General features: G+C 40.2%; 1 protein-coding gene across 1 annotated transcript in view; it reads right to left on the reverse strand.

Moving 5' to 3' along the window:
* Window positions 1–26,734, reverse strand: part of LOC139948326 (mucin-4-like) — a 134,760-nt gene extending 108,026 nt beyond the window's left edge. Inside the window, exon 1 of the mRNA XM_071946453.1 lies at window positions 26,389–26,734. The gene's annotated coding sequence lies outside the window, so the exon portion shown is untranslated. The remainder of the gene's footprint in view (window positions 1–26,388) is intronic.
* Between the last annotated feature and the right edge of the window lie 306 nt (window positions 26,735–27,040).

The raw sequence follows: 27,040 nt of genomic DNA on the forward strand, positions 1-27,040 counted from the left end.
TTTTTTCTTAGGCTGGGGAACAAAAGCTGTGCTTATCCCCCGACCTAGATGTTGCATTTTGTTTAAAGTTTCACCTTTTAATCTCTTTCAAATTTACAGTATAGTAATTTTGACCATGTTGCTCTGTATTATACACTATTTACAACATTGAATAAACGTATCTATCTACCAAATGGTCCAGGTTAAGAAAAACCACTATGCTTCCTGTGTGAGCATGCTCTGTAGTCCGGTTGTAGGCTCACAAACAGGCAATTCTTGAAGTTCCAATACCAATGTGTTTCCTTCCTGGAATGTTCACAGATTTGTTTTTGAACACACTTGTAGTGTATAATCAGACCGCAGCTAGATCATATCGATCAGTTTGCCTGTTTATTGCGGTAAATTCTTGCCAACCTTTTCGGACGGACAGAATTTGCCCTATAGGCAAAGTGACAGTCTGATACAGAATTTTAGTTGTGAAATCTTTCCGTAGGGTTTCATATACAGTCGAAATGTCAGTATCGACACTACTAAACCATACTTATTTAATTATTATTTATTTTTCTTTGATCTGAACTGGGTGAGCTGGAGGGGATCAATGATTCTGCTCCAATTTTAGGGGTACGTTGAAATGATGGCATACCTCGATTTAATCCTGGAGTTATAAATGTCACTAGTCAATGATGAGCTTTTGGAAACAGTATCCTAACCACCAAGAAACAGGAGCAGGGTTTATAGAGCCATAGTTGTCAATGGTGGTACTTTACTTGAAAACATCGGAAAATACCGGAGAACACCCAAAAAATACAGTAACTACCGGAAAACTACCAGAAACACCGAAACACTACCAGGGAGAAAACACAAGAATTACCGGAAAATAGCGGTAAAAATACCTGTCAATTATAACACCATCACAGTTCCAGTAAGATTTGAAACTTTGCATGGTGGAAATTCGATATGGAAAGGTTTGCGGTAACACCATGTAATGACTTTCTCTAAATGAGGTGTGGTGGTTCTAAAAAGAACCGTTGGTTTCAATTGATCAGTTCACTCTGATCGTCTCGTAGGCTGCGCTGCACACAGAGCCATCACTTTAGGTTGGGAGTGGGTGGCGACCTCAGACTTCCTATCTTCCTCCTGACTATACCGCATTCCAGAATGACCCATTTCATGTTTCGCAGAGGGGTGCATGCATCCACCTCACTCAATGGCACAGATACTTGGTGTAGATACCATTTTGTACAGGGTGTATTAATTCTGCGTGTAAATAAGGCTTACGTTATAAATGCAAATGAAGATTAAAGAAAAAATGCGACTGTTAATTATTTGTTTATTTTAAATAAGTCACTCATGTACCAACTTTCTAGCATATGTTAAACGCAACACAGAGCAACCACTGTTGCTAATAACTTTACGTGTGCCATTCAACCCTGTAACATTGGTGGTACAGTCCATGTCATCGCCATACGCAAAACGTATAAACACAGAAATTGCAACATTTTCAACATTGATGCAAAACATTTCTTGCTATAATTAATTGGCGGCCGAATTAGCGAATTGGGCGAGGGCCTACCGCTAACCTTAAAATTTTTAAGATTATTCATAGCGAGTTTGTGGATTTCGCTGTGATCTTATTAAGAAGAGTGACCCTATAGTAGTACAAATAGCCTACCGCTAACCTTAAAAATTTTAAGATTATTCATAGCGAGTTTGTGGATTTCGCTGTGATCTTATAAAGCAGAGTGACCCTATAGTAGTACAAATACCGGTCAAGACACAATAGTTCTTGCTGGCTGTAATCGAGGGGGGTTTTATAATATGGAAAGATAATAAACACAGGCGTCCAATTACTTCTATACATACATGGACCTCTGCATTTTTTGACTTATGCAGCAGTGTATTTGCGAGCTCATCTCCATAGAACACATAGAATTATTGAAATATTGTCAGATCGTACGCACAGAGAGCAGCAGCTCGTCCAATAAGGGGGGATGGCGCACTTTTAGAATGAGGCAGCAATTAACACCAGTTAGATCATGGGCATCAATAATTGACGATGAATTATGGGCATTGCACGTCACAGCACCATGTGTTAATCAAGCTCTAGAACACAGTGTACATAAAGAATAGAAGGGCAATAGCAAGTTTCATTATGACCTTTCGGAATGATTGATCATTATTAGGCACTAAATGGCCAGCTTCCATAAATCAAGTGGTAGCCTATTGCATAATATTAAAATTAAAGACATGGACTAAATGAAGAAAGAAGCGGGAAAGAAAGAAGCGGGAAAAAACAAACAGCCAATCAAAGTTTCTATTTCAGAAACAACTGGTGGCTATGAACCAATACGAGTAAAGTGGCGAGGACAAAGGAGGTTTCATGTGAAAGGATGGATTACTGGACCATAAAAGTGGTTAACAATGCAGGGAAACATGAAAGGGTAGAATTAGAGAACAAGTTACATCATGATGCAATTAACAATGGTCAATTAATAGAGAAAAGCAAGATCAAAGGTACGATGGTATTAAAAATAGGTATGAGGGACCAGTGGAAAAAAGAAGGGGGGTTACTTACATGAGATAGTTATAGTATCAAATATATAGGACAACTTTAAAAAATTAATTTATACTTTAGTTACAGAATATAAACAACATTATAGTTCTCACGCAGAAGTGAAGTGGGGGTAACGGGAAGTTATTTAACACCAGTGTTTATGTTTAGTCCAAAGGGTTTGACTGTCTTGAGTTGGTGAATCCAGTGTGATTCGCTATGCTTGCAGTTATATTTCATATGTTCATAAATTGCACAATTGGGAGGATCCCACGGGTAGTTTCATTGTTTCTAAGATGAAAGATGATTGTAGACGCTTGGACCCTCGGCAAGATTCAAGATGTTCCATTACATTTCCAGTGCTGAGCAGTCTGGTTAGTATTTTACCGCCAGTCTGCAAAATATTGAATTATTCGGTTGGGTCCTGGGGCGAATTAGAATAAGTCTGCTTTATACTTGTTATGTATAAAGAGTTACACGGTTCAATGGTTCGGCGGGAACATTGAATAGGACTGGGTGCGGTACCCAGGGTAAGGCTTATCTGGCTATGCTATCAATATACACGTTAAAGCTTTGTTAATATTTAATCTTTTCTTAGTCGTTATATAGTTTAAGTATCATCGGTAACAGTAGCAGCTACCATAGCTTAGCAGGGAGGTCAGTTACTAGCTTGAATCTGAAAGCGTTGATTTGCGTAGATCAGGTGTACGTTTCCAATATCGGTTGGTTTTTCGTATCTGGCGGTCAACACAACACTGATGTTCCATGGCAATGACGGTACAAAATGTAACGAACAATGTAGGCGGGCTAAACCGTAAAGCTTACGTATATGAAAAACAAAGGCGCATGATTACAAATTATCAGTTGATCCGGTTATTCAAGTTACAGGGTGTAATTATTGTCAGTGAAGACAAAAATTCGGTCGTTACAAAAAGTAACAAACATTATAATGTGGGACTAAACGTACAGAGTATGTACATGAGATGAGAAGACGCATGATTAAAAATGATCGAGTGATCGGTTATTCAAGTTACAGGGTGTAATTATTGTCAGTGATTATTCAAGTTACAGGGTGTAATTATTGTCAGTGAAGACAAACATTCGTAAAGTGGTTACAAAAAGTAACAAACATCATTATGTTGGACTAAAACGTAATAGGGTATGTACATGAGATGAGAAGACGCATGATTAAAAATGATCAGTTGATCCGGTGTTTTCACGTTACATGGTGTAATTATTGTCAGTGAAGACAACAATTCGTAAAGTGGTTACAAAAAGTAACAAACATTATAATGTTGGATTAAAATGTAACAGAGCATACACATGAAATGACAAGATGCATGATTAAAAATAGGTTCAATTACAGGGTGTTATTTTTACAGTGAAGACAAAAATGTTCGGTGCAAACGTAGAAGAGTGTGAAGATGAAAAGAGAAGATGAATGATTAAAAAGGAATCAGTTGCTCCGGTTGCAGCATAGCTTGCAGACATCTTCATCCGGTTGCAGCATAGCTTGCAGACATACCATATTTGACTTACATGACCTTTATTAAAGTAGCATAGTTAATGTTTAAAGTATAATCAGCATATGAAGCCCTGCTGTTAAAAGCAGCATTCTTGGTTGCCCTTTTCGGTTATTCTGAGGGTGAGTGAGTTTACAACTCACGATGGCAAATTCCCGGGCGTTGCGTATTGGTGATATTTCCTTTAATCTGGAAGGGAATTTGCAAGTAGTTCTAAGATATTCAAAAACGGATCAAGTGGGTAAAGCATCAATCATTTCTATTGACAGGAATCATGCCAATACTTCACTGTTTGTACATTGAGGGGGGACCCTATGTCAGCCAGACAAGTTAATCACATCTTAAAGCAGGGATTAAGGCCATCAGGTAAACCCCACACCCTTTTCAGTTCATAGTTGCAGGATATGTTTGGGGTTCGGGAGGAGCAAATCAAAAGTATGGGGAGATGGAAGTCTGGAGCACTTGAATCCTACATTAGGCCAGACTTAATGTTTTCAATTGTCTAAAAGGGGGTAGCTTGTAGCAAGGTCATAAATAATCAGTGTAGAGCAACCGCTTCTTTAATTAGCATATTGCTGTTTAAGATAAATAATCATTTACAAGATTGGTGAATGTTGAGTTGGTTGTTAACAAATTGTGTACAACATTTTCATCTACATACAAGACTTTGACAAGATAAAATATTAGTCAGAACAGATTACCCAGGCTGTTTTTCTTTGAATTTGTTTTATACAGATGTTTATCGGGACAGTATCATTCGCCACAGCAGCGGCACCGTGGTGGTACAGTGACATGGAAAGGCGTGTCTGGGGCACGCCTGGACGGCTGGGACTAGGCTCAGGAGATACGGTAAAAGGCGAGGTCCCGACGACAATAGTGTTACATCTAAGGACAAAAGATATCTTGAAGGAAAATTCGGGACAGATAAGACATAGGGTAAAAGGGAGCCTAAAGATGTTCATCAATCCGATGCAAGAACGTGGGTACCGGTGTGGCGGTTTCAGTCTACCGCCGTGTTCAGTTTTCCGGGTGACGTAGTCGGTCATATCTGCACGTTGTTCGAACGGTTTTAGCTTTCCGGCGTGTTCAGTGTTCCGGGTGACCTCTCAGATACCGCCGCGAGTACCCTGGCGAGTAATGTAGTTCTCTCAGCATCAGTGACCCCACATTGTTTATATTACGATTCTTTTCTGTGTAGTCACTTAATCTCTTGTCCTATCTTACATGTATTCATGTGAACAACTTCAGGCAGGTCACACTCTGCTTGCATAAAAAACAACTCATACGATCCACGCGTTTGCCGCTAGTTGCACTCGACTCGTGGACGCCGCCATGACAGCTACCGGAGGGTAACGGATAACTCAATACGGCACTAAAAATTGACTACTTTCGCTTGCTGTGCGCAGGCATCGCATGACGCAATGCTACCGTATTTGGTCATTCGGAAAGCTGAACACGGTGGAAAGTTGAAGCCGCCACACCGGGACAGTATCATTCGCCACAGCAGCGGCACGGTGGAGGTACAGTGACATGGAAAGGCGTGTCTGGGGCACGCCTGGACGGCTGGGACTAGGCTCAGGAGATTCCTGGCAAAAGGCGAGGTCCCGACGACAATAGTGTTACATATAAGGACCAAAGATATCGTGAAGGAAAATTCGGGACAGATAAGACATAGGGTAACAGGGAGCCTAAAGATGTTCATCAATCCGAAGCAAGAATGTGGGTACCGGGACAGTATCATTCGCCACAGCAGCAGCACAGTGGTGGTACAGTGACATGGAAAGGCGTGTCTGGGGCACGCCTGGACGGCTGGGACTAGGCTCAGGAGATACCTGGCAAAAGGCGAGGTCCCGACGACAATAGTGTTATATCTAGGGACCAAAGATATCTTGAAGGAAAATTCGGGACAGAGTAGACATAAGGTAAAGAGAGCCTAAAGGTAATTAGGAATATCCTACCCAACACTCGGTTAATTTGGTCAGACATTTTGTTAAGGGCGAAGTATCAAGGTAAAGTTAAAGGAGGGCAGACAAACGCTGCACTTGGGATTTAAATATGTATGCAAAGAAGATATTTCGGGAGATGCAAAACGCACATGTTATAAAACACCCCCATCTCATTAACCCTTCCCGGAAGGTGCGTAATGGCAAGACATGATTCATTTGGTTCCATCAAAATTTATCAGACGGGTTGAGGTTCTCCACTTCACACTCGGACAAAGTTTTGTATAAACAAATAAAATAAAAAAATAAAAATAAAAAAAAGGGGGAGGGGGTGTTTAGGCAAATTTTTAGGTGTTCGGGCAACAGCCCGAAACACCTCTTATTTTTATTCGTTTTTTTTTTTTTCTTTTTAGGTGTTCGGGCCAACAGCCCGGAACACCTCTTATTTTTGTTCGTTTTTTTTTTAATTAGGTGTTCGGGCCAACAGCCCGGAACACCTCTTATTTTTGTTCGTTTTTTTTTTTTTTAGGTGTTCGGGCAACAGCCCGAACAACTCTTTGATTTTGTTCGTTTTTTTTTTTTTTAGGTGTTCGGACTCGAGTCCGAAGACCTCTTGTTTTTGTTCGGTTTTTAGGTGTTCGGGCCAACAAGCCCGGAACACCTCTTATTTTTGTTCGGTTTTTATTTATTGATACTTCTTCTTCTTCTTCTTCTTCTTCTGACCGTCCCTTGTCCGCTAACAAAAGCGCCTTTTCCAAACTCGTATGAACTTGAACCTTCACACATAGTTAGCAATTTATTAAGAGAAGAAACCGTGTGAGTTACGTCACGATGACGTCATCAATTCTTGAGTTATGAATTTTCAAAGTTTATTATTTCAAAAAATCATAACTTTTAATCTACAGGATGGATTGTTACAATCGACACATCATCGGAAAGTTCGTTAAAAACTCCGTAAACGCCTCGCAGACATGATCCCATTTTGATCTCGTCTTCTGGTTCAAAATCTGGTAGTGTATTAGGCATACTTTATTTGGTGGCATGCAGCCAAGTTTATTGTACTCCGTGCCATTGCGTGATATGCATAGAGCTATATAGCTCTATTTAGAGCTGTATAGCTCTATTTATGCAGAACGCTGCGAAAACGATTTCCTCTCAATCTTCGGCGTCAAATTGTTCAAATGTTACCCTTCTGATGGCTTAGTGGTCAATGTGTAATTGAAGACGAAGATTCGCTGAGATGGCCACCTACTTCAGTGATTCATGGAACGTTTAATTATGTGAGAAAACAACAGTACAAAATGACGAACATTGGTCATGTTTTGGTTAAACACCGAGAAGAATAGAGACGTTACATCGATCGACCACTCCCCCCGGGTGAAGGGCGTTTTGGGCCCACGGAATTCACGTCAGTATTACAATATCTATCTATTACTTCTTGAACTTAGCATAATCATCAATTGTTTTGATTATTTGTTAAAACAACTTTCCAAGTTATTCTGAGTTAAATACTTCGAAGAAAAAAAAATCTCTGGAATAACATAAGCCCTTTTAAAGTTTCTCTAGTAGGAAAGGACGTTACGTAAACTAATCTATTTCTACCTCCATGCACAGACATGGATGTTACAATACAAAACATTCAAAGAAAACAGAATGGTTAAAGTATAAGGCCCAAGCAATTAGGAGTGGTCTTGCTAAAATAAACTGCCGGATTAAACAAAACTTTAGTACAAACAAATCAATAAAACAATCCAGATTTTCATCTTCTTCTTCTCTTCGTCCCTTGTCCTCGAACAAAAGCACACTTCCCAAACTCGTATGAACTTGAAACTTCGCACATAGTTAGATATGCATTAGGAGTGGAATAATGTGTTAGTTAGGTCATGATTACGTCATCCATTCTTGAGTTATAAAAATTCAAAGTTTATTATTTCAAAAAAATCATTATTTTTGATTCACGTGATGGATTCTTACAATCGATACATAATCGAAAAGGTCGTTAAAAACTTCGTAAAGGCCTCGCAGACATGACCCCATTTTTACCTTGTCTTCTGGTTCAAATCAGATTGTTTGTGTGTTTTCGTCAACAATAATTTTTTTGTTTTGACTACTACCGTACTGCGTTGATCACACCGGTTCTCGTCCGATCAGTTATAGACTCCTTGGGCATTTGAAATTAGCCTGGGTAACCGTGACCCCATGTTGACCTTTGCTTCCGGGTAAACCGAAAATGAGATCATATCTCAAGAACTACACAACCGATTTTCAAACTTGTTTCAGTTATAGACTCCTTTAGCCTTGGGTAATAGTGACCCCATATTGACATTTACTTCAGGGTCAACCGGAAGTGAGACCATATCTCAAGAACTACACACCCGATTTTTAACCTCTTTGCAGTTATAAACCCTTTGAGCATTAATTGTTAGACAAGGGTTACCATGGCCCCATATTGACCTTTATTTCTGGTTTGAAAGCTCATTTCGATTCAGTATCAGAATGAAGACAAGGTTTAGGTTTTTAGGCCCACTTAAGTGAAAAAAGGCATGTCAAAGGTCAAGAGTCTTCTATCTTGAAATCAGACCAACTTTAATTCTTTTTCTTCTTATCCCTGCGAGTTTATGCTAAATGGAAATGTCTACCGAACACCTCGTTTTTGTTTGAACAAAAAACTTAGCTCTAGTTAACAAAAATTTTATGTCTAGTGTATTTTTAAGTTTGTTCGGCCAACTAAAAAATACCTTGTCCGCTAACACAAGCACCTTTCCCAAACCCGTATGAACTTGAAACTTCACACATAGATAGGTATTTATTAGGAGAGGAAACCGGTTAAGTTACGTCATGATGACGTCAACCGTTTTTGAATGATGGTCATTCAAAGTTTTTTTTATTAATATAAAATCATAACTTCTGATCTACACAGGGGATTCTTACAATCAATACATCATCGGAATCATCATTCAAAACTCAGTAAACGCCTCGCAGACATAATCCCATTTTGACCTTGTCTTACGGTTCAAAAGTAAGCATTTGTATATTTTCTTGGCCAAAGTGTTTATGCCCAACGCAACATACCCCTCGCGACTATAGCTTGTTCTGACTTGTTTACACATTATACGCCAGTGCCATGTGCGTGCACATGGCGTGATTTTCCATCGATAAGTTTTGACTGGCAAAAGGTCACCTACGGAGCTCCAGGAGTGCCATCTAACATATTGAGTTGCCGACATACGTTATCTCATCAAGACGACTTATTTCGTGGAACCAGTTACTAACCGACATATTATTTTGCTAAGTCGACTTATTCAAAACTATCAGTTGACTTAACAACATAATTTATCTCACCAAGTCGACTTAGATAAAATGGTAAGTCGACTTACTGACATAATTTATCTCACCAAGTCGACTTACAGTAACTAATTAAGAAGTTTACTTATACACAGCCTGCACACGTTGCAAATTGAGATTGCGAGTTAGGGCCCGCGTGATCGCTAATAATGTGGGGCGTTTTTTGTGCCTGTGATGCAGAAGAATAACCACAATCTAAGACTTGAATCAAGTCTACACCTCGTCCAACTCCGATTGTATTAGTCAATTCAGGCATCCTCTTCAATTTTATTTTATGTAACAAGCAAAATTATTAATTTACCTATACATCATATGAAAGGGCCTCACGTACTTCACAAACATGGGTATGTTGGTGACCTTCTCTTGACCTTTGGACCTTTTAAACCGGAAGTGCCTGTAAAATGCTTTGGAAAGGCATTATTTAAGGCTTCTAGGTTGAATTGTACACTTTTTGATGCTTTACCATTAAATGATTACACATCGGATGGGACGTAAAGCCGTTGGTCCCATGTGTTATGTAACGCATATAAAAGAAACCCAGTGTACTTATCGAAAAGAGAAGGATTTCGCCCCGGTGTTCCCGGTCCGATCGGCAGCAAAATTGCGCCACAGCACCTTGTAAAGCATTACATGGTGCTACCAGAATATTAGTATGATTAGCTCGTGCTTAGCCCGCTCATGGGGGTTCCATTGTTTGTGATTAAATTTACTTCATTATCTTTATGTTTGACAACTTGGACCGAGCACCTCTGGGTCAAAAGAATTACGGATTTATTTTAAACATGTCATGACACGGCGAAACGCGCGGATACGAGGGTGGGTTTTCCCGTTATTTTCTCCCGACTCCGATGACCGATTGAGCCTAAATTTTCACAGGTTTGTTATAGAAGTTGTGCTACACGAAGTGTGGGCCTTGTGCAATACTGTTAACCGAAAGGGTCCAATGGCTTTAAGTCATGTTTGACGCCTTGGATCGGGCACCACTAGGGCAGGAGATCTAACGGAGGTTCCAAACGATACATAATTAGTATATGCTTAGCCCGGTTTTGGGTTCCAGTATTTTCTTATTTTATGTAAATAACATTATATGCGTTAAAGGAACACGTTGCCTTGGATCGGACGAGTTGGTCTAAAAAAAAGCGTTTGTAACCGTTTGTTATAAAATACATAATGGTTGGAAAGATTTTGTAAAATGATCCACACAAATTTGCCTCGAAATTGCGTGGTTTTCCTTTTACTTTGCGAACTAACACGGTTGGCCATTTTTGGGAGTCATAAAAAACAGGATCTATGGAAAAGCTGAAAATAAAAACCATGTCGAAATATACCATTGTTATTCAATAGAGACGTATTGTAGTCACTTTGGTTGGGGAGTGAGGAAACTAGTAAAACACACACATAAATCACAGTGCTGGCTGGGACATAATTTTATGCACCTGACAAATCTATGCATGGATATTCTTTTGAAGGTTCGTTGAATATAAGGGGGTTGGTTGTGGCGACAACAACCTTTTTATCCTTTTGACAACCATCATATATAATGTAACTTCACGGCTGATGGTTGCACTTTGGTATTGTCACTTTTCAACTCGGATCCGTGACGTGCTGTCTGGTACCTTCCATACATACATTTTGTTGTGAAGATTTTAAGTATGTAGAGGCTTATAGTTTCGATGAATAAACTAACGAAAACAAACTTTTATCCTTTTGAACTGAATTCATCATTTATTGTCTCATTCTTCTCACGTAGCTATTTAGTAGGGTCAAAACGTGAGGCCAGTAACACTATTTTGCAAGTACATGTACACCATGTAATGTTAGTTGGACGCAGTTTGCTAACAGCCATTAACCTTTTTTAAATAAAATCAGTAAATTAATAATTTTGCTTGTTACATAAAATAAAATTGAAGAGGATGCCTGAATTGACTAATACAATCGGAGTTGGACGAGGTGTAGACTTGATTCAAGTCTTAGATTGTGGTTATTCTTCTGCATCCCAGGCACGAAAAACGCCCCCACATTATTAGCGATCACGCGGGCCCTAACTTGCAATCTTATATAAAATGGTAAATCGACTTACTGACATAATCCATCTCACCAAGTCGACTTAGATAAAATGATCAGTCGACTAACTGACATAATTTATCTCACCAAGTCGACTTACAGAAACTAAGAAGTTGACTTAACAGCCTGAACACGCGTTGAGATGTGTGTGTATCAAACCTTGTGCACCACTATGAGAGCACTCTATTTCCTAGTCTTTATATTGCTTTTTAACTTTACGTTTGCGGGCTAAAACTAAATGTAATACTGTAATGCCCCTTTAAATGATGTTTGACCAGGCAAAGATATAAAGTAGGTTTCAACGGTTACAAAATATTAGTATGATTAGCCCGTGCTTAGCCCGCTCATGGGGGTTCCATTGTTTGTGATTAAATTTACTTCATTATCATTATGTTTGACAACTTGGACCGAGCACCTCTGGGTCAAAAGATGTTAAGGAGTTTTCTTAACTTTACAAAGTTATGATGTCACTTAACCATTGCTTCGTCCTTCGGATGGGACGTAAAGCCGTTGGTCCCATGTGTTATGTAACGCATATAAAAGAAACCCAGAGTACTTATCGAAAAGAGAAGGATTTCGCCCCGGTGTTCCCGGTCCGATCGGCAGCAAAATTGCGCCACAGCACCTTGTAAAGCAATACATGGTGCTACCAGAATATTAGTATGATTAGCCCGTGCTTAGCCCGCTCACGGGGTTCCATTTTTGTGATTAAATTTACTTCATTATCATTATGTTTGACAACTTGGACCGAGCACCTCTGGGTCAAAAGAATTACGGATTTATTTTAAACATGTCATGACACGGCGAAACGCGCGGATACGAGGGTGGGTTTTCCCGTTATTTTCTCCCGATTCCGATGACCGATTGAGCCTAAATTTTCACAGGTTTGTTATATAAGTTGTGATACACGAAGTGTGGGCCTTGGGCAATACTGTTAACCGAAAGGGTCCAATGGCTTTAAGTCATGTTTGACGCCTTGGATCGGGCACCACTAGGGCAGGAGATGTTACGGAGGTTCCAAACGATACATAATTAGTATATGCTTAGCACGGCTTTGGGTTCCAGTATTTTCCTTATTTTATGTAAATAACATTATATATGCGTTAAAGGAACACGTTGCCTTGGATCAGACGAGTTGGTCTATAAAAAGCGTTTGTAACCGTTTGTTATAAAATACATAATGGTTGGAAAGATGTTGTAAAATGATCCACACAAATTTGCCTCGAAATTGCGTGGTTTTCCTTTTACTTTGCGAACTAACACGGTCGACCATTTTTGGGAGACATAAAAAACAGGATCTATGGAAAAGCTGAAAATAAAAACTATGTCTAAACATACCATTGTTATTCAATAGAGACGTATTGTAGTCACTTTGGTTGGGGAGTGTGGAAACTAGTAAAACACACTCATAAATCAAAGTGCTGGCTGGGACATAATTTTATGCACCTGACAAATCTATGCATGGATATTCTTGAGAAGGTTTTGTTTGTTTGAATAGATTCACATGGTTATTTGAATATAAGGGGGTTGGTTGTGGCGACAACAACATTTTTATCCTTTTGACAACCATCATATATAATGTAACTTCACGGCTGATGGTTGCACTTTGGTATTGTCACTTTTCAACTCGGCTCCGTTAAGTGCTGTCTGGTACATGTACCTTCCATACGTACATTTTGTTGTGAAGATTTTAATTGTGTAAAGGCTTATAGTTTGATGAATAAACTGACGAAAACAAACTTTTATCCTTTTGAACTGAATTCATGATGTATTGTCTCATTCTTCTCACGTAGCTATTTAGTAGGGTCAAAACGTGAGGCCAGTAACACTATTTTGCAAGTACATGTACACCATGTAATGTTAGTTGGACGCAGTTTGCTAACAGCCATTAACCTTTTTTAAATAAAATCAGTAAATTAATAATTTTGCTTGTTACATAAAATAAAATTGAAGGGGATGCCTGAATTGACTAATACAATCGGAGTTGGACGAGGTGTAGACTTGATTCAAGTCTTAGATTGTGGTTATTCTTCTGCATCCCAGGCACGAAAAACGCCCCCACAATATAAGCGATCACGCGGGCCCTAACTCGCAATCTCAATACACACACGTTGCAACGTGTGCAGGTTGTGCACACGTTGCAAATTGAGATTGCGAGTTAGGGCCCGCGTGATCGCTACTAGTGGGGCGTTTTTTTGTGCCTGGGATGCAGAAGAATAACCACAATCTAAAACTTGAATCAAGTCTACACCTCGTCCAACTCCGATTGTATTAGTCAATTCAGGCATCCTCTTCAATTTTATTTTATGTAACAAGCAAAATTATTAATTTACCTATACATCATATGAAAGGGCCTCACGTACTTCACAAACATGGGTATGTTGGTGACCTTCTCTTGACCTTTGGACCTTTTAAACCGGAAGTGCCTGTAAAATGCTTTGAAAAGGCAGTATTTAAAGGCTTTTAGGTTGAAGTGTACACTTTTTGATGCTTTTTCCATAAAATTATTACACATCGAGAAAACTGTTTGGTTTTGATTTCTTTGTAATTTGACGAGCTATTAACAGTACTTGTTTCATTTATTCAAACACTGAACCAACAATAGCCGAACACCTAATGTTTGTTTCTACAAACACTATATCTAGTTTTTTTGTTTTTTTTTACTTCGTCTTCTTCTCCGTGGTTTTTGTCCGCTAACAAAGACATACTTGCTAAGCTCACATAAACTTGAAACTTCACACATAGTTAGATATTCATTAGTAGATGAAACCGTTTTAGTTTCGTCATGATGACGTCATCAGGTGTCGAATTACAAGGTTTTTAGGTTCAAAAAGTGACCATTTGCTTTTCGCTGTATGTCTTCGAATTTTACAGTTATGATATTCATAATTACGCATCTGATAGATCAAGACTGGGACTACATTTGAAAAGTTAACGTCAAAATCGTATGACCCCTCCTCCCGTTCGTACCGGAAGGTCAAAGTTTGCAATTGTATATTTTTCTTCAAAAATACATCTCCGTCCCTTGCCCTCAACAGAAGCACACTTTTCAAACCTGTATGAACTTCTAACTTCACACATAGTTAGATATTTATCAGGAGAAGAAACCGTTTGAGTTACGTCACGATGACGTCATCAATTCTTGAGTTATGAATTTTCAAAGTTTATTATTTCAAAAAATCATAACTTTTGATCTACATGATGGGTTGTTACAATCGACACATCATCGGAAAGTTCGTTAAAAACTCCGTAAATGCTTCCCAGACATGATCCCATTTTGATCTCGTCTTCTGGTTCAAAATCGAGTTTGAAAATACATAACTTCATGTATAAAGAACTACGAAATTTCCCCATTGGTTGTGCGTAACACGTGTGTCGTACACGTGTAGTGTAGAGAATAGAGACGTTGCATCGATCGACCACTCCCCCCGGGTGAAGGGCGTTTTGGGCCCACGGAATTCACGTCAGTATTACAATATCTATTACTTCTTGAACTTAGCATAATCATCAATTATTTTGATTATTTGTTAAAACAACTATCCAAGTTATTCTGATTTAAATACTTTGAAGAAAAAAAATCTCTGGAATAACATAAGCCCTTTTAAACTTTCTCTAGTAGGAAAGGACGTTACGTAAACTAATCTATTTCTACCTTATTGCACAGACATGGATGTTACAATACAAAACATTCAAAGAAAACAGAATGGTTAAAGTATAAGGCCCAAGCAATTAGGAGTGGTCTTGCTAAAATAAACTGCCGGATTAAACAAAACTTTAGTACAAACAAATAAATAAAACAATCCAGATTTTCATTTTCTTCTTCTCTTCGTCCCTTGTCCTCGAACAAAAGCACACTTCCCAAACTCGTATGAACTTGAAACTTCGCACATAGTTAGATATGCATTAGGAGTGGAATAATGTGTTAGTTAGGTCATGATGACGTCATCCATTCTTGAGTAATAAAAATTCAAATTATTATTTCAAAAAATCATTGTTTTTGATCCACGTTTTTTTTTTTTACTTCTTTTTAAAAATATTATCAATAGAGCGCGAAAAAGCTTCATGAAGAATAGTCTTCGTTCAAGGCGGTTAAAACATACATGCCCATTACAGTCTTTTCTACAGTCGTCAATATTTCCTAAGTTCATATTTCCAAAGCTACAAAAGCTATTTTGACAATCTATACATCATATGAAAGGGCTGTACGCACTTTACAGAAATGGATATGTTGGTGAACTTTCGTTGACCTTTTGACCTGTTTAAACCGGAAGTGACTGTGAAATGATTTGAAAGGGCGTTGTTTAATGCCTTTTAGGTTGAAACATGGAGGAGTAAAGAAATATACATCCTTTGATGCTTTACCATCACAGCATACAAGTCTGGCAAAGGTCTGGTTTAAAACAAATATTACCGATGACATCACCAAACATCTTTTACTAGAGTAATCAGGTTGTTTTGACAGTTTTTTGCAATTTGAATCATTTATTACAAATCTTGAGAACAAAGCAAGGTGTAACTACTTGTTTTTTAATCCAGGCCTTTACTCCCGGTAACCGAACACCTTGAGTTTGTCCACAAACTCTCAATCTCTAGTTCTTCTTCTTCTTCTTCTTCTCAGCGTCCCTTGTCCGCTAACAAAAGCGCCTTTCCCAAATTCGTATGAACTTGAAACTTCACACATAGTTAGCGATATATTAGGAGAAGAAACCGTTTGAGTTACGTCATGATGACGTCATCAATTCTTGAGTTATGAATATTCAAAGTTTATTAATTCAAAAAATCATAACTTTTGATCTACATGAGGGATTCTTACAATCGAAACATCATCGGAATCGTCATTGAAAACTCCGTAAACGCCCCACAGACATGACCCCATTTTGATGTTGTCTTCCGGCTCAAAAGAGAGGTTAAAAATTTCAAAATTCACGTCTAAAGAACAACGTAAATCCCCATTGGTATGTGCATAAACATTGCACGTAGGCATACACACAACGTGTAGAGTATTAGCGGTGCAGCAGAGCACGCTCCAGTGATCATCCATTCTGCTTATTAGCGGCGATTGTCCGCTAAAAAAATCACACTTCCCAAGCACATATAAAGTTGAAACTTCACACATAGTTAGATATGTATAAGGAGAAGAAAACGTTTGAGTTATATCACGATGACGTCATCATTTCTTGAGTTATGAATTTTCAAAGTTTATTATTTCAAAAAATCATAACTTTTGATCTTCATGATGGGTTGTTACAATCGACACATCATCGGAAAGTTCGTTAAAAACTCCGTAAATGCCTCGCAGACGTGATCCCATTTTGAGCTCGTCTTCTGGTTCAAAATCGAGTTTGAAAATTCACAATTTCTTGTATAAAGAACTACGAAATTTCCCCATTGGTTGTGCGTAACACTTGTGGCGTACACGTGTAGTGTATTAGGCATAATTTATTTGGTGGCATGCTGCCAAGTTTGTTGTACTCTGTACCGTAGCGTGATATGCATAGAGCTATATAGCTATGCAGAACGCTGCGAAAACGATTTCATTTCAATCTTCAGCGTCAAATTGTTCAAATGTTACCCTTCTGATGGCTTAGTGGTCAATGTGGAATTGAAGACGAAGTTTCGCTGAGATGGCCACCTACTTCTCAGTGATTCATGGGACTTTTAATTATGTGAGAAAACAACAGTACAAAATGACGAACATTGGTCATGTTTTGGTTAAACACCGAGAAGAATAGAGACGTTACATCGATCGACCACTCCCCCCTGGTGAAGGGCGTTTTGGGCCCACGGAATTCACGTCAGTATTACGATATATATAACTTCTTGAACTTAGCATAATCATCAATTGTTTTGATTATTTGTTAAAACAACTATCCAAGTTATTTTGAGTAATAAATATTTTGAAGAAAGAAAATCTCTGGAATAACATAAGCCCTTTTAAACTTTCTCTAGTAGGAAAGGACGTTACGTAAACTAATCTATTTCTACCTTAATGCACAGACATGGATGTTACAATACAAAACATTCAAAGAAAACAGAATGGTTAAAGCATAAGGCCCAAGCAATTAGGAGTGGTCTTGCTAAAATAAACTGCCGGATTAAACAAAACTTTAGTACAAACAAATCAATAAAACAATCCAGATTTTCATCTTCTTCTTCTCTTCGTCCCTTGTCCTCGAACAAAAGCACACTTCCCAAACTCGTATGAACTTGAAACTTAGCACATAGTTAGATATGCAATAGGAGTGGAATAATGTGTTAATTAGGTCATGATGACGTCATCCATTCTTGAGTAATTAAAATTCAAATTATTATTTCAAAAAATCATTATTTTTGATCCACGTTTTTTTTTTTTACTTCTTTTTAAAAATATTATCAATAAGGCGGTTAAAACATACATGCCCCTTACAGTCTTTTCTTCAGTCGTCAGTCAATATTTCCTAAGTTCATATTTCCTAAACTACATAAGCTTTTTTGACAATTTGTACATCACATGAAAGGGCTTTACGTACTTGACAGAAATGGATATGTTGGTGAACATTCGTTGACCTTTTGACCTGTTTAAACGGGAAGTGACTGTGAAATGATTTGAAAGGGCGTGGTTTATTGTCTTTTAGGTCGAAATAAACATCCTTTGATGCTTTACCATCACACCATACAAGTCTGGCAAAGGTCTGGTTTAAAACAAATATTACCGATGACGTCACCAAACATACACTTTTACTTGATGCCGTAATCATGTGGTTTTGACAGTTTTTGTAATTTGAACCATTTATTACAAATCTTGAGAACAAAGCAAGGTGTAATATTGTTTTTAATCCAGGCTTTTACTCCCGGAAACCGAACACCTTGAGTTTGTTCACAAACTCTCAATCTCTAGTTATATCAAAATTTGCTTTGGCGGTAAGTTTAGGTTGTTCCTATAAACAAGAAGCTAATAGGCATTGTAGCCTGTGAGGAAGTGGTAAATTAATTTATGTGAATTGATACGGATAAATATGGTGGTAATAAGATGTGATTGTATATAAAGAAGTAGATTAATTTGGTACCTTCTTGGCAACTCGCTGGAAGTGGGAACCTCATTGACCCGGAGTTTTCTCCAGTCAATGAGTGCATTTATAATTGTAATAATTGTAATTGGTCTGGCACCTTCTTTGGCAAATCGCCGAGAAGTGGGAACCTTTGCGGATTGGAAAATTACCGTTCGCAAAGTGAGGAAATGGGACCCTTTGCGAATTGGTCGCAAAGTGTATTTATAATGGGAACTGGTATACTTCTTTATGAGTGGATATCACTGGATGGAATTAAATAAAGGGAAATCCCTTATATTATTATGAATTGGCGTTTTACCACGGAATTCAGAGTACGGAATAAATTAACTCTTGGCAGAGTTCACTACAACAACAAATCCTTGTGTCTGTGTATATTTATCAGGTGGTAAACAAATATTATCGCACTTTCTGAAAATAATATTTCATTTCTTATCTCCTGCAAATTAATCCGGCTTCCATATAGAACAAAATGTTCACAAGAAAAAGGTGTTTACATTACTGATTCTGTTCATATCAGTTTCGCCAATAAAACCTTCCAATGAGAACTTACCATTTTAGAACAGTATTGTAGTAGTTGGGGGTCAGAAGGTTTTAGAATGATCGGGCGGTGAGGAGGATTGAGCCACTCCCCATCCATTGAAATGTCTCGTATGATCAGTGTCTCAAATAGCCTCCCCTAATTCAAACTCCTACTGCCCGGCTTCACGTGCTGATCCCTGTTGCGAACTGTGGGCAGAGGTGTGAAGGCGAATTTCTGGGCGCATTAAAAACATATTGCTCCGGGCAACCATCAGGTCAGAGTGGTGGCGTCCCAACCTGAGTACTCAGCCAAGAAAGGAAACAATGATGGAAACAAGAAACGCAAATCGTATTCTTCCAGGGGCCGGAGTCCTCAGGAGCTCGGCAGCCATGACCCGTCATCAGGAAATTTCTGACAAAGACGTTGTTGCCCCAAACCCACCCCGTGGAAGGGTACCAATGGAAGGACGACGGGGAGCAGCTGCCAAAATCTTGAAGTGTAAACGACCTCTCAGGCTTGCAACCTTCAACATCAGAACACTCAACTCATCTCTGGATGCAGGTGGTATAGACGAAGGGGGAGGCTGTTCTGAAGACTGATAAGGAGCTTGCTTGGAATGTAAAGAGGTGGGGGATTGAAGTCTGTGGCTCGCAAGAGCATAGACTCGTCCACAAGCAAGGGAGAATGCAGGAGATTTACACCAATAAGACTGAGATGGGGCAGACACTTTACACTGCATCAGCATGGCGCAACTCGAGCAGTGCAGCTACTGGTGGAGTGGGTCTCGTGCTCGGGACAACTGCACAGAAACGTCTGTTGGCTGTTGAGAGAGTGTCTAAGAGGATTATCAAGGCATCATTCCAGGGTAATCCAGCACTAACTGTCATCGTAGCGTACACACCAACAGAAGGTGACGGCGATGAGAACAATGTCAACTTCTACAGCAACTTGAGAAAATCACTTGGAATGAGTCAGTTGCTCAACACAACTTCCTGGCTGTTCTTGGCGACTTCAATGCCAGGCTAGGCCCTGATGATGCATTGTTCACAGCCAGGCCTGAGACGAATGACAATGAAAGGCGCCTTCTCGAAGTCATGGAGGAACACCAGCTTTTAGCCGCCAACACACTGTTCCGGAAAAGGAGAGGCAAGATGTGGACATGGAGATCACCCCTGGACACCAGCTGGACTATGTAATTGTACGTAGGAAGTGGAGGAACAGTGTCAAGTGTGAAGCCTACAGCTCCTTCGGGTCCCTGTACTCGGATCACAGGGTAGTAACAGCGACAGTGCAACTCAGATTGAGAGCACCAAAGAAACGGGAAGCTGGGAAGCCCAAGTATGAGTGGGCGAGCTAGACGTAAACAAGAAGCTGCAGACTCGCTATACTGTTGAAGTCAAGAACAGGTACCAGGTGCTACAGAGTGACAAAGACGATCTCTCAGATCTCTACAAGCACTTTGTGTCTGCGAACCACGATGCTGCAAAAGCCTGTCTGAAGCAAGTCAAGAGAAAGAAAAAGAAGGAGAGCTGCAACGACCAAAGAGTTCACGCAGCAAGGCAGAGGATGCTTGAGGCAAATCATGCCTATAATAAGGACATAGATTCTCAGCTCCTACGGGATAAGTACAAGCTGGAGAAGCAGGAGCTATACAGCTTCTACGCCACTATCGAGAGAGACGAGCTGGAGCAGAAGATAGTAGGGGTCGAGAACGCGCATGCAGCCCAGCAGCATGCAAGTAGTTGGAAGCTGATTAATGAAATCTCTGGCAGATGTAGATCCCAAGCTGCCAAGCTCAAGGCTCCAAGCGCAGAGGAGAGGGTGCTGCTATGGCATGCACACTTTAAGAAGCTGTTAGGGAACCCTCCCGAGATAGTGGATGAGGACACACAATTGTAGCCCAAGTTTTCAGCAACCTGCCCATACTTGATAGTCCCTTCTCATTAAAGGAGTTCCAGAAGGCCAAGTCAAACATCAAGACGGGGCAAAGTTGTGATGAGGACGGTGTAACACCCGAGCTACTCAAGTTTCTCCTACTAGACAACACAGTTCTGGCACTCATTAACAAAGCCTAACGAGTTGGGAGAGCTACCTGAGGAGTGGGTTAATCTGCACATCATACCAGTACCCGAATCCGGTGACTTCTCTTCACCAGATAACTACCCGGGATCAGTCTTTCCTCTCTCGTCATGAAGACACACAACCGTATGATTCTGAATCGCATATACGCCCTTTGCTTGATCCGCTTCTGAGAAACTCGCAGAATGGTTTCCGTCCAAACAGAACCACAACTGGGCAAATCCTTTCCCTGGGGCGAATACTGGAAGGAGTCAGGGACAAGAACATGTCGTGTGTCATCACCTTCATCGACTTCAAGAAAGCCTTTGACACTGTACACCGAGGCAAGCTCATTGTGATCCTCCGAGCGAATGGTGCTCCAGAGAAGGTAGTCATGGCAATCACTGCAAGCTAAACAAAACGTGGGCTAAGGTGGTCACCCCAGATGGTACACACTAGCACCATTCTTGTTCGTGCTCGTTCTAGATTATGCTTTGAGGTGTGCTATCAATGAAAGGGAAGTAGAGCTAGGCTTCACGCTTGCCAGTCGCCGGAGTAGGAGAGTGCCAGTTGTAGTGATTAAAACCCTGCGTTAAGTGACCTTGCCATGGTTTTATTGGCACAATTAGCGTTTTTTGTTCATTACTCCTCTTAAGAATAAAGTAGAAAGCCTTTTTTCTTGACTTCCTCCATTATACGATTGAGAAACATAATGGAGAATTTGAGTGGCCTAGCTTATCAGGTTTATCTGCTACATCTATATCAAGTGGCACAGATCCAAGGTTCCGGGGGATTTGCCCGTAGACTAGTTGCAAGAAAAAAAACTTAGCATACAAGACATGTACCAACTACTGCTGGGCAATGAAAATGCCAGGCAAGCTCGTCTGTCAACAGATATTAACCTTATAGGCTTGATGGTGCCAGCTGGCAGGCCTCACCGAAGCTTCCAAAAAGTTATTTACTGTTGTGGTCAGGGGGTGAAGATTTTCTTTGACTTTTTGAATGGAGCGTCTGGAGAGAACACTAAGGTTTTGTGTTTATCCTCTTTTTTAGTCAAGCATGTATTTAGTAAAGCAATGGGGATGCCACGAGTAAAAGAACGTTTTTACTTACCATCCTCCTTCCACCCCCAACCCCCCATCCATGCCCCAATAATGCAGCAATAAATCCACCGTGTGTGGGGTGTATACTTTGTACATAGAGTAATGGTGTATAATGTGCCATGTGTTTCATGGTCCGCTTTCAGATAGTGTTTTGTCTGCTTAGCGTGGAATGCAGAGAGACCTTGACTATAATGATGACATCAGTCTGCTCTCAGACACAGTGGATCAGGCACAAAAACTGCTTGCATCTGTTGAGCTCCTGTGTAGTCGAGTTGGCCTACAGCTCAACTCAAAGAAGACAAAAGTGATGGCAATCAACTCAGTGGGCAGTACCATCAAGACCCGAAATGGTGCTCCCCTAGATGTCATAGAAGAGTTTAAATACCTTTGCGTCCTCATAGGATCAACTGAGAGTGAGATAAGAGTGAGGAGAGTCCTGGCATAGAAGGCCCTTTATGGCATGAGACGAGTGTGGAGAGCTGGTCTCAAATGACGTCAAGAGACGTCTGTCCGTTGCTACAGTTGAGTCTGTACTACTGTATGGAGCTGAGACATGGACTCTGACCGCAAATCTAGAAAGAGCACTAGACGGCGTCTATACAAGAATGCTACGGATGGCCCTTGATGTGCACTGGGATGGGAAGACCATAATGCCAAACTCCCAGCTCTACGCTGCCCGGCCTACTAAGAGGCTTGCTGGCCACTGTGTCCGCCATCCAGAGCTAGCTGTGAGCCCCCCCCCCCCTATTTCTCTGGGAACCCATTGATGGAAACAGGAGCAAGGGCAGGAGGAGAATTACATTCGTAGATCTCAGCTGATCTATCAGCTGAAGAAGGACGCAGCACAACAGGAAACATCCGAGGACGCTGATACTGGACCGGGATGCATGGAAGACGACCATCAGAGTTTCCCGAGAAGGCGTCGGGTAAAGACATCCTCTCGCTTAACTGACTGACTGACTGGCTGTAGTTTTATAGAGTACACAGAAGTTTGTGAAACATGAAGCTGTAAAGAACTTTGCATTTGTCGAAATTATGTAGCAAAATGACGTTGGTAAATAAGTTCATTCAAAACATTTGTTAGAACAGTGTATTGGTCAGGACTTAGGATGTACATTTGCTATATCCGTTTTGTGCTAAGCAACCAGCCCTCCTGCGGCTGAATCGGGTACATTTTTTTGAATTTCTCCATACAACAGTGACTAAACTGGACGTCCTGCATGTTTCGAAAACTCGCTTTATCAAAGAAGAGTGAGAAGACTGGTCTTTGATATTTTACCAATAGTGTCCATTGCCTTTATTAACACCTAATGAATTGTGGATGGTTTTTACTTTCTCATGTTGCATATACTGTATTGCATATGTTTTTAAAATTGTTGATTGCTAGTTATTTTGATAGTATTCCTCATCGAGTCCTGTTCATGTGTGTTTTTTTATAACGTGTTTTACTCCAACCTGCTATTTGCTTAATGGATTTGTCTAAAGTTCTCTTTTCTTATTGTAAACCTTCACGTCCCGGCTGTTTTTTAGTGCTATTATTCCCCCAGTCCTGTACATGTGTGTTTTTTAACAACGTATTTAATCCTAGTTTACATTTTCTTAATAATATTTTACTGTTTATTTCTATTTAATTATTGTAAGTCACGTCCAGTTTGGCCTGTCGGCTACGAAATGTGATGCTAATAAAAAATAACAAATCATATGAAATGACATCACTGTGCCCGCCCAGAAAATAACGGTCGCAAATATAGGTCGCTCGTGTGTACTGTATGACATGTACGACTATACGTTCCTAGGGGCGGATCCAGGATTTCCCAAACGGGGAGGGGGCGTGATTTTTTTTCCAGAATGAAATACCGCGCCATCCCCATCAGGCAGCAATTTTTGTTTCGGTATTATGAAATTGCCACTGTCTTTAGTACTTTCAACGGGAAAGTTGTTTCTTCTGAATCGTTTTTTTTTTAAACAAAGGAATCCTTAAAAAAAATTAGAAAAAAATTGCCGCCAGGCATGTGCAGGGTTAATGTCATGGCTCTGCTTACCGTAAGCAAAGAACTTGGCGCTTACGGAAGCAGTGAATTCCGAGCTTACGTCAAGCGTATTCCACGGATAAGCAGGGATTCTTCTTATTTTTTTTTTTTTTTTTTTTTTTTTGGGGGGGGGGGGTTATGCGAGTGTGGGTATACTCCACGTTACGGCCAGGCCGCAGGGGACTGAGACCCAATAAAATGTCAGCCATGATTTAAAAAATAATAATGATAAAGGATTGTAAACAGATGTAGAGAGAGAATAGAGCATAATTCTTTTATGAATCATGGAGCACTACTATCTTCTAAATGGGGGAAAAACAACAGGGAGACAACATTTTAGTGCACTGATCTATACAACCAACATGTTATATTTTTTTAACATGTAACAGCCGTTGTTGCATTAATTGCACATCGCGTGATCGTGTACTTCTCCTTAATTAAGAAAAACAGATCTCCGGCCACGGCCATTTTGGATTTCGCTTTGGTGACAAAAAAATAATGTTAGTTTACACAGTCGAATAAGCCTGAATGAGTGAACAATCTCGTCTGTGTTTGAATAAAGCAGAGTTAAGCTGTCTTGATTATGGATGAATGCCGAGTAAGGAGGGGAAAATACAATGGGGAGTTAAACCTATAAGAATGTACCGTGAATGTCATGTTTTTCCTTAGGCCTGTAAATTTGTCCAATCCACTCCGTATCCTTGGCCCAGCACATTTTATAAAAAAATCTTTTTTTTGTTTTTTTGTCGGGTACTCATAACCACTTATCAATTATGGTACAGATAATTGCTACAATTGAAGGAACCCGACTAACTATAAAAACAGCCAAAAACGAGCAAGTTTTCAAGATCTTTGAGACAGTTCACACTAAAAAATCATTTGATTTTTACCCAACACGAGTGACGTTTTTAAAAACAAATCTAGGCGTACGGCTACCTACAACTTCAAAAGAATTACCTACGGTATGTTTCAGGATGCAGATGATCATTGCAGATCGTTTTTTTTTTTTTTCTTTCAAAAATCGGAAGAATTTTATATCAAAGGTGCTTGGGCCAAGGATACGGAGTGGATTGGACCGATTTATGGGGGGAATAGTTTTCCCCCAATCTACTGACCCTGTAGGTCGGTGGCGATCAATGTTTTGCATATTTATAATTGTGGTATCAAAACACTTCAATTCCTGACTTAAAATTTGTTAACAGGGTCATTAATACAAATTACTGAAGAAGAAAAAAAAAACAGTTTTTACGACGTTAATTAATTTTACAATGTTACACTGGAAATGTATGCCAGGGCGTGCATTTTCAAGAGGGATCAGGCGTGTGATTTTATTCGCACGCAGGGGGATCCTCCTTCAATCAGGGCTGGTCGATGGAAGTGGAATGGTGATTGCAACGAGTTCACGGCGGTAAACGAGAGCTGAAATTGGGCACAGGATTTCGCGCTGATGTTTATTGGGAAACACGCTTTCCACAAGCCCAGATCCACGTTAAATTCCTCATGAGACAATGTCTGTATAAAATAGTGGTCCACTATGAACAAGGGTACAAGGTAGGCCTACGACGGGTTACTAATAGCTGTTTTGATAAAACAAAATACAAAATTCACAGGTATGTAGTTTATTTTGTGTCGTCCCCCCCCCCTCCCCGCCCTTTTTCTCTCTTTTTTTGTTCTTTTTCCTCCCTTTTTTTTTGCCCGACAAAAAGGCCCCCCCCCCCCTTGATCCGCGCCTGGTTCCGTGTCACGGCGCGACGACCTTTCTTCGCAGACGACCTTTCACCCGTTGTCAGTGTGTTGTTGATTTCATTATTCGGTATATAAAACAAATATTTCATGCCTATACTAATCGGGGCACAGTTAAAAGTTATAGTCCCAAGGTGGTGTCAAAACCATGGCTATGACCTCAGTTTGTTTGTTTGCTTCGGGCATAGTCATGACATCAGACTATAGCGGAGCGAACCCCTTAGTTGTAGTAGAAGTAAGTTCTGTCTAAATTCTACATCCATGGTCTAAACAACATGAGAAACTACCGTTCGATATCATGCCTCATATACCATGGATGTAGAACCATGGAGGTAGAACTACCTACTTGGTAACTGGCAATAAGTAATTGGGCTCTGACTTCCTCCTTGGCTAAAACATAGAGCCCCAGTTTAAAGGGTCTATCGAACCATGACCAAGTTCATTAGAATCAATGTTGTTTTTGTATTGTACAGTACATACGTGGTATGGCTGTTGCCGTCTGTCCGCCTAGTACTACGCGTGTGGCCTCTTTCCTTTGACACGGTATTGTCTCCGGTTGCAGTCCAAGTCCAAGTTGAAGCCCACTTGATCAACAGTTTCACCTTGTTCAGTGTGGGACAGTTACTATAACATAATAAAAAGTGACTGATATTGTTTAACGTGATGGTAGTGCCAAATAGAAATGTGGTAGCTGCACACAGCCCGTTACTCGAAGGAGGAAGGATAGTTTTTCCAGCCGGCCCAGCAGAGGATTCTCAGAATGTGCAGCACTACTAAAACTGTGTCGCCCGTGTTCGGCGGCGCGTGGTGTTTTTGTGTACCATTCTCTGACTCAACCGCAATGTCGTGCCCTTGAGAACTACGCCCATTTATGTAAACTGCCCACGTTCGTCCTAGGAAAAAAAATACGCTTGCGGGGGGCGGTATGTCGGTGTAGGTTGTATAGACGTCACCTTCACGCACACAAATACCCTTCGGGCCCGTCATCTAATAGTCTTGGCCCAAGACGATGGTGCTTGATTCTGGATAGTGTACTACGCGCGGTTGAATCGCCAAAGCGCGCCCGCCACGGTATGATTTAGTTACGTGGACGGCTCGAAATCTAGACTACACTCTGCAAGCTAGATGGTAG

The sequence above is a fragment of the Asterias amurensis genome, chromosome 15 (assembly GCF_032118995.1).
Source record: "Asterias amurensis chromosome 15, ASM3211899v1".
Lineage (NCBI taxonomy): Eukaryota > Metazoa > Echinodermata > Asteroidea > Forcipulatida > Asteriidae > Asterias > Asterias amurensis.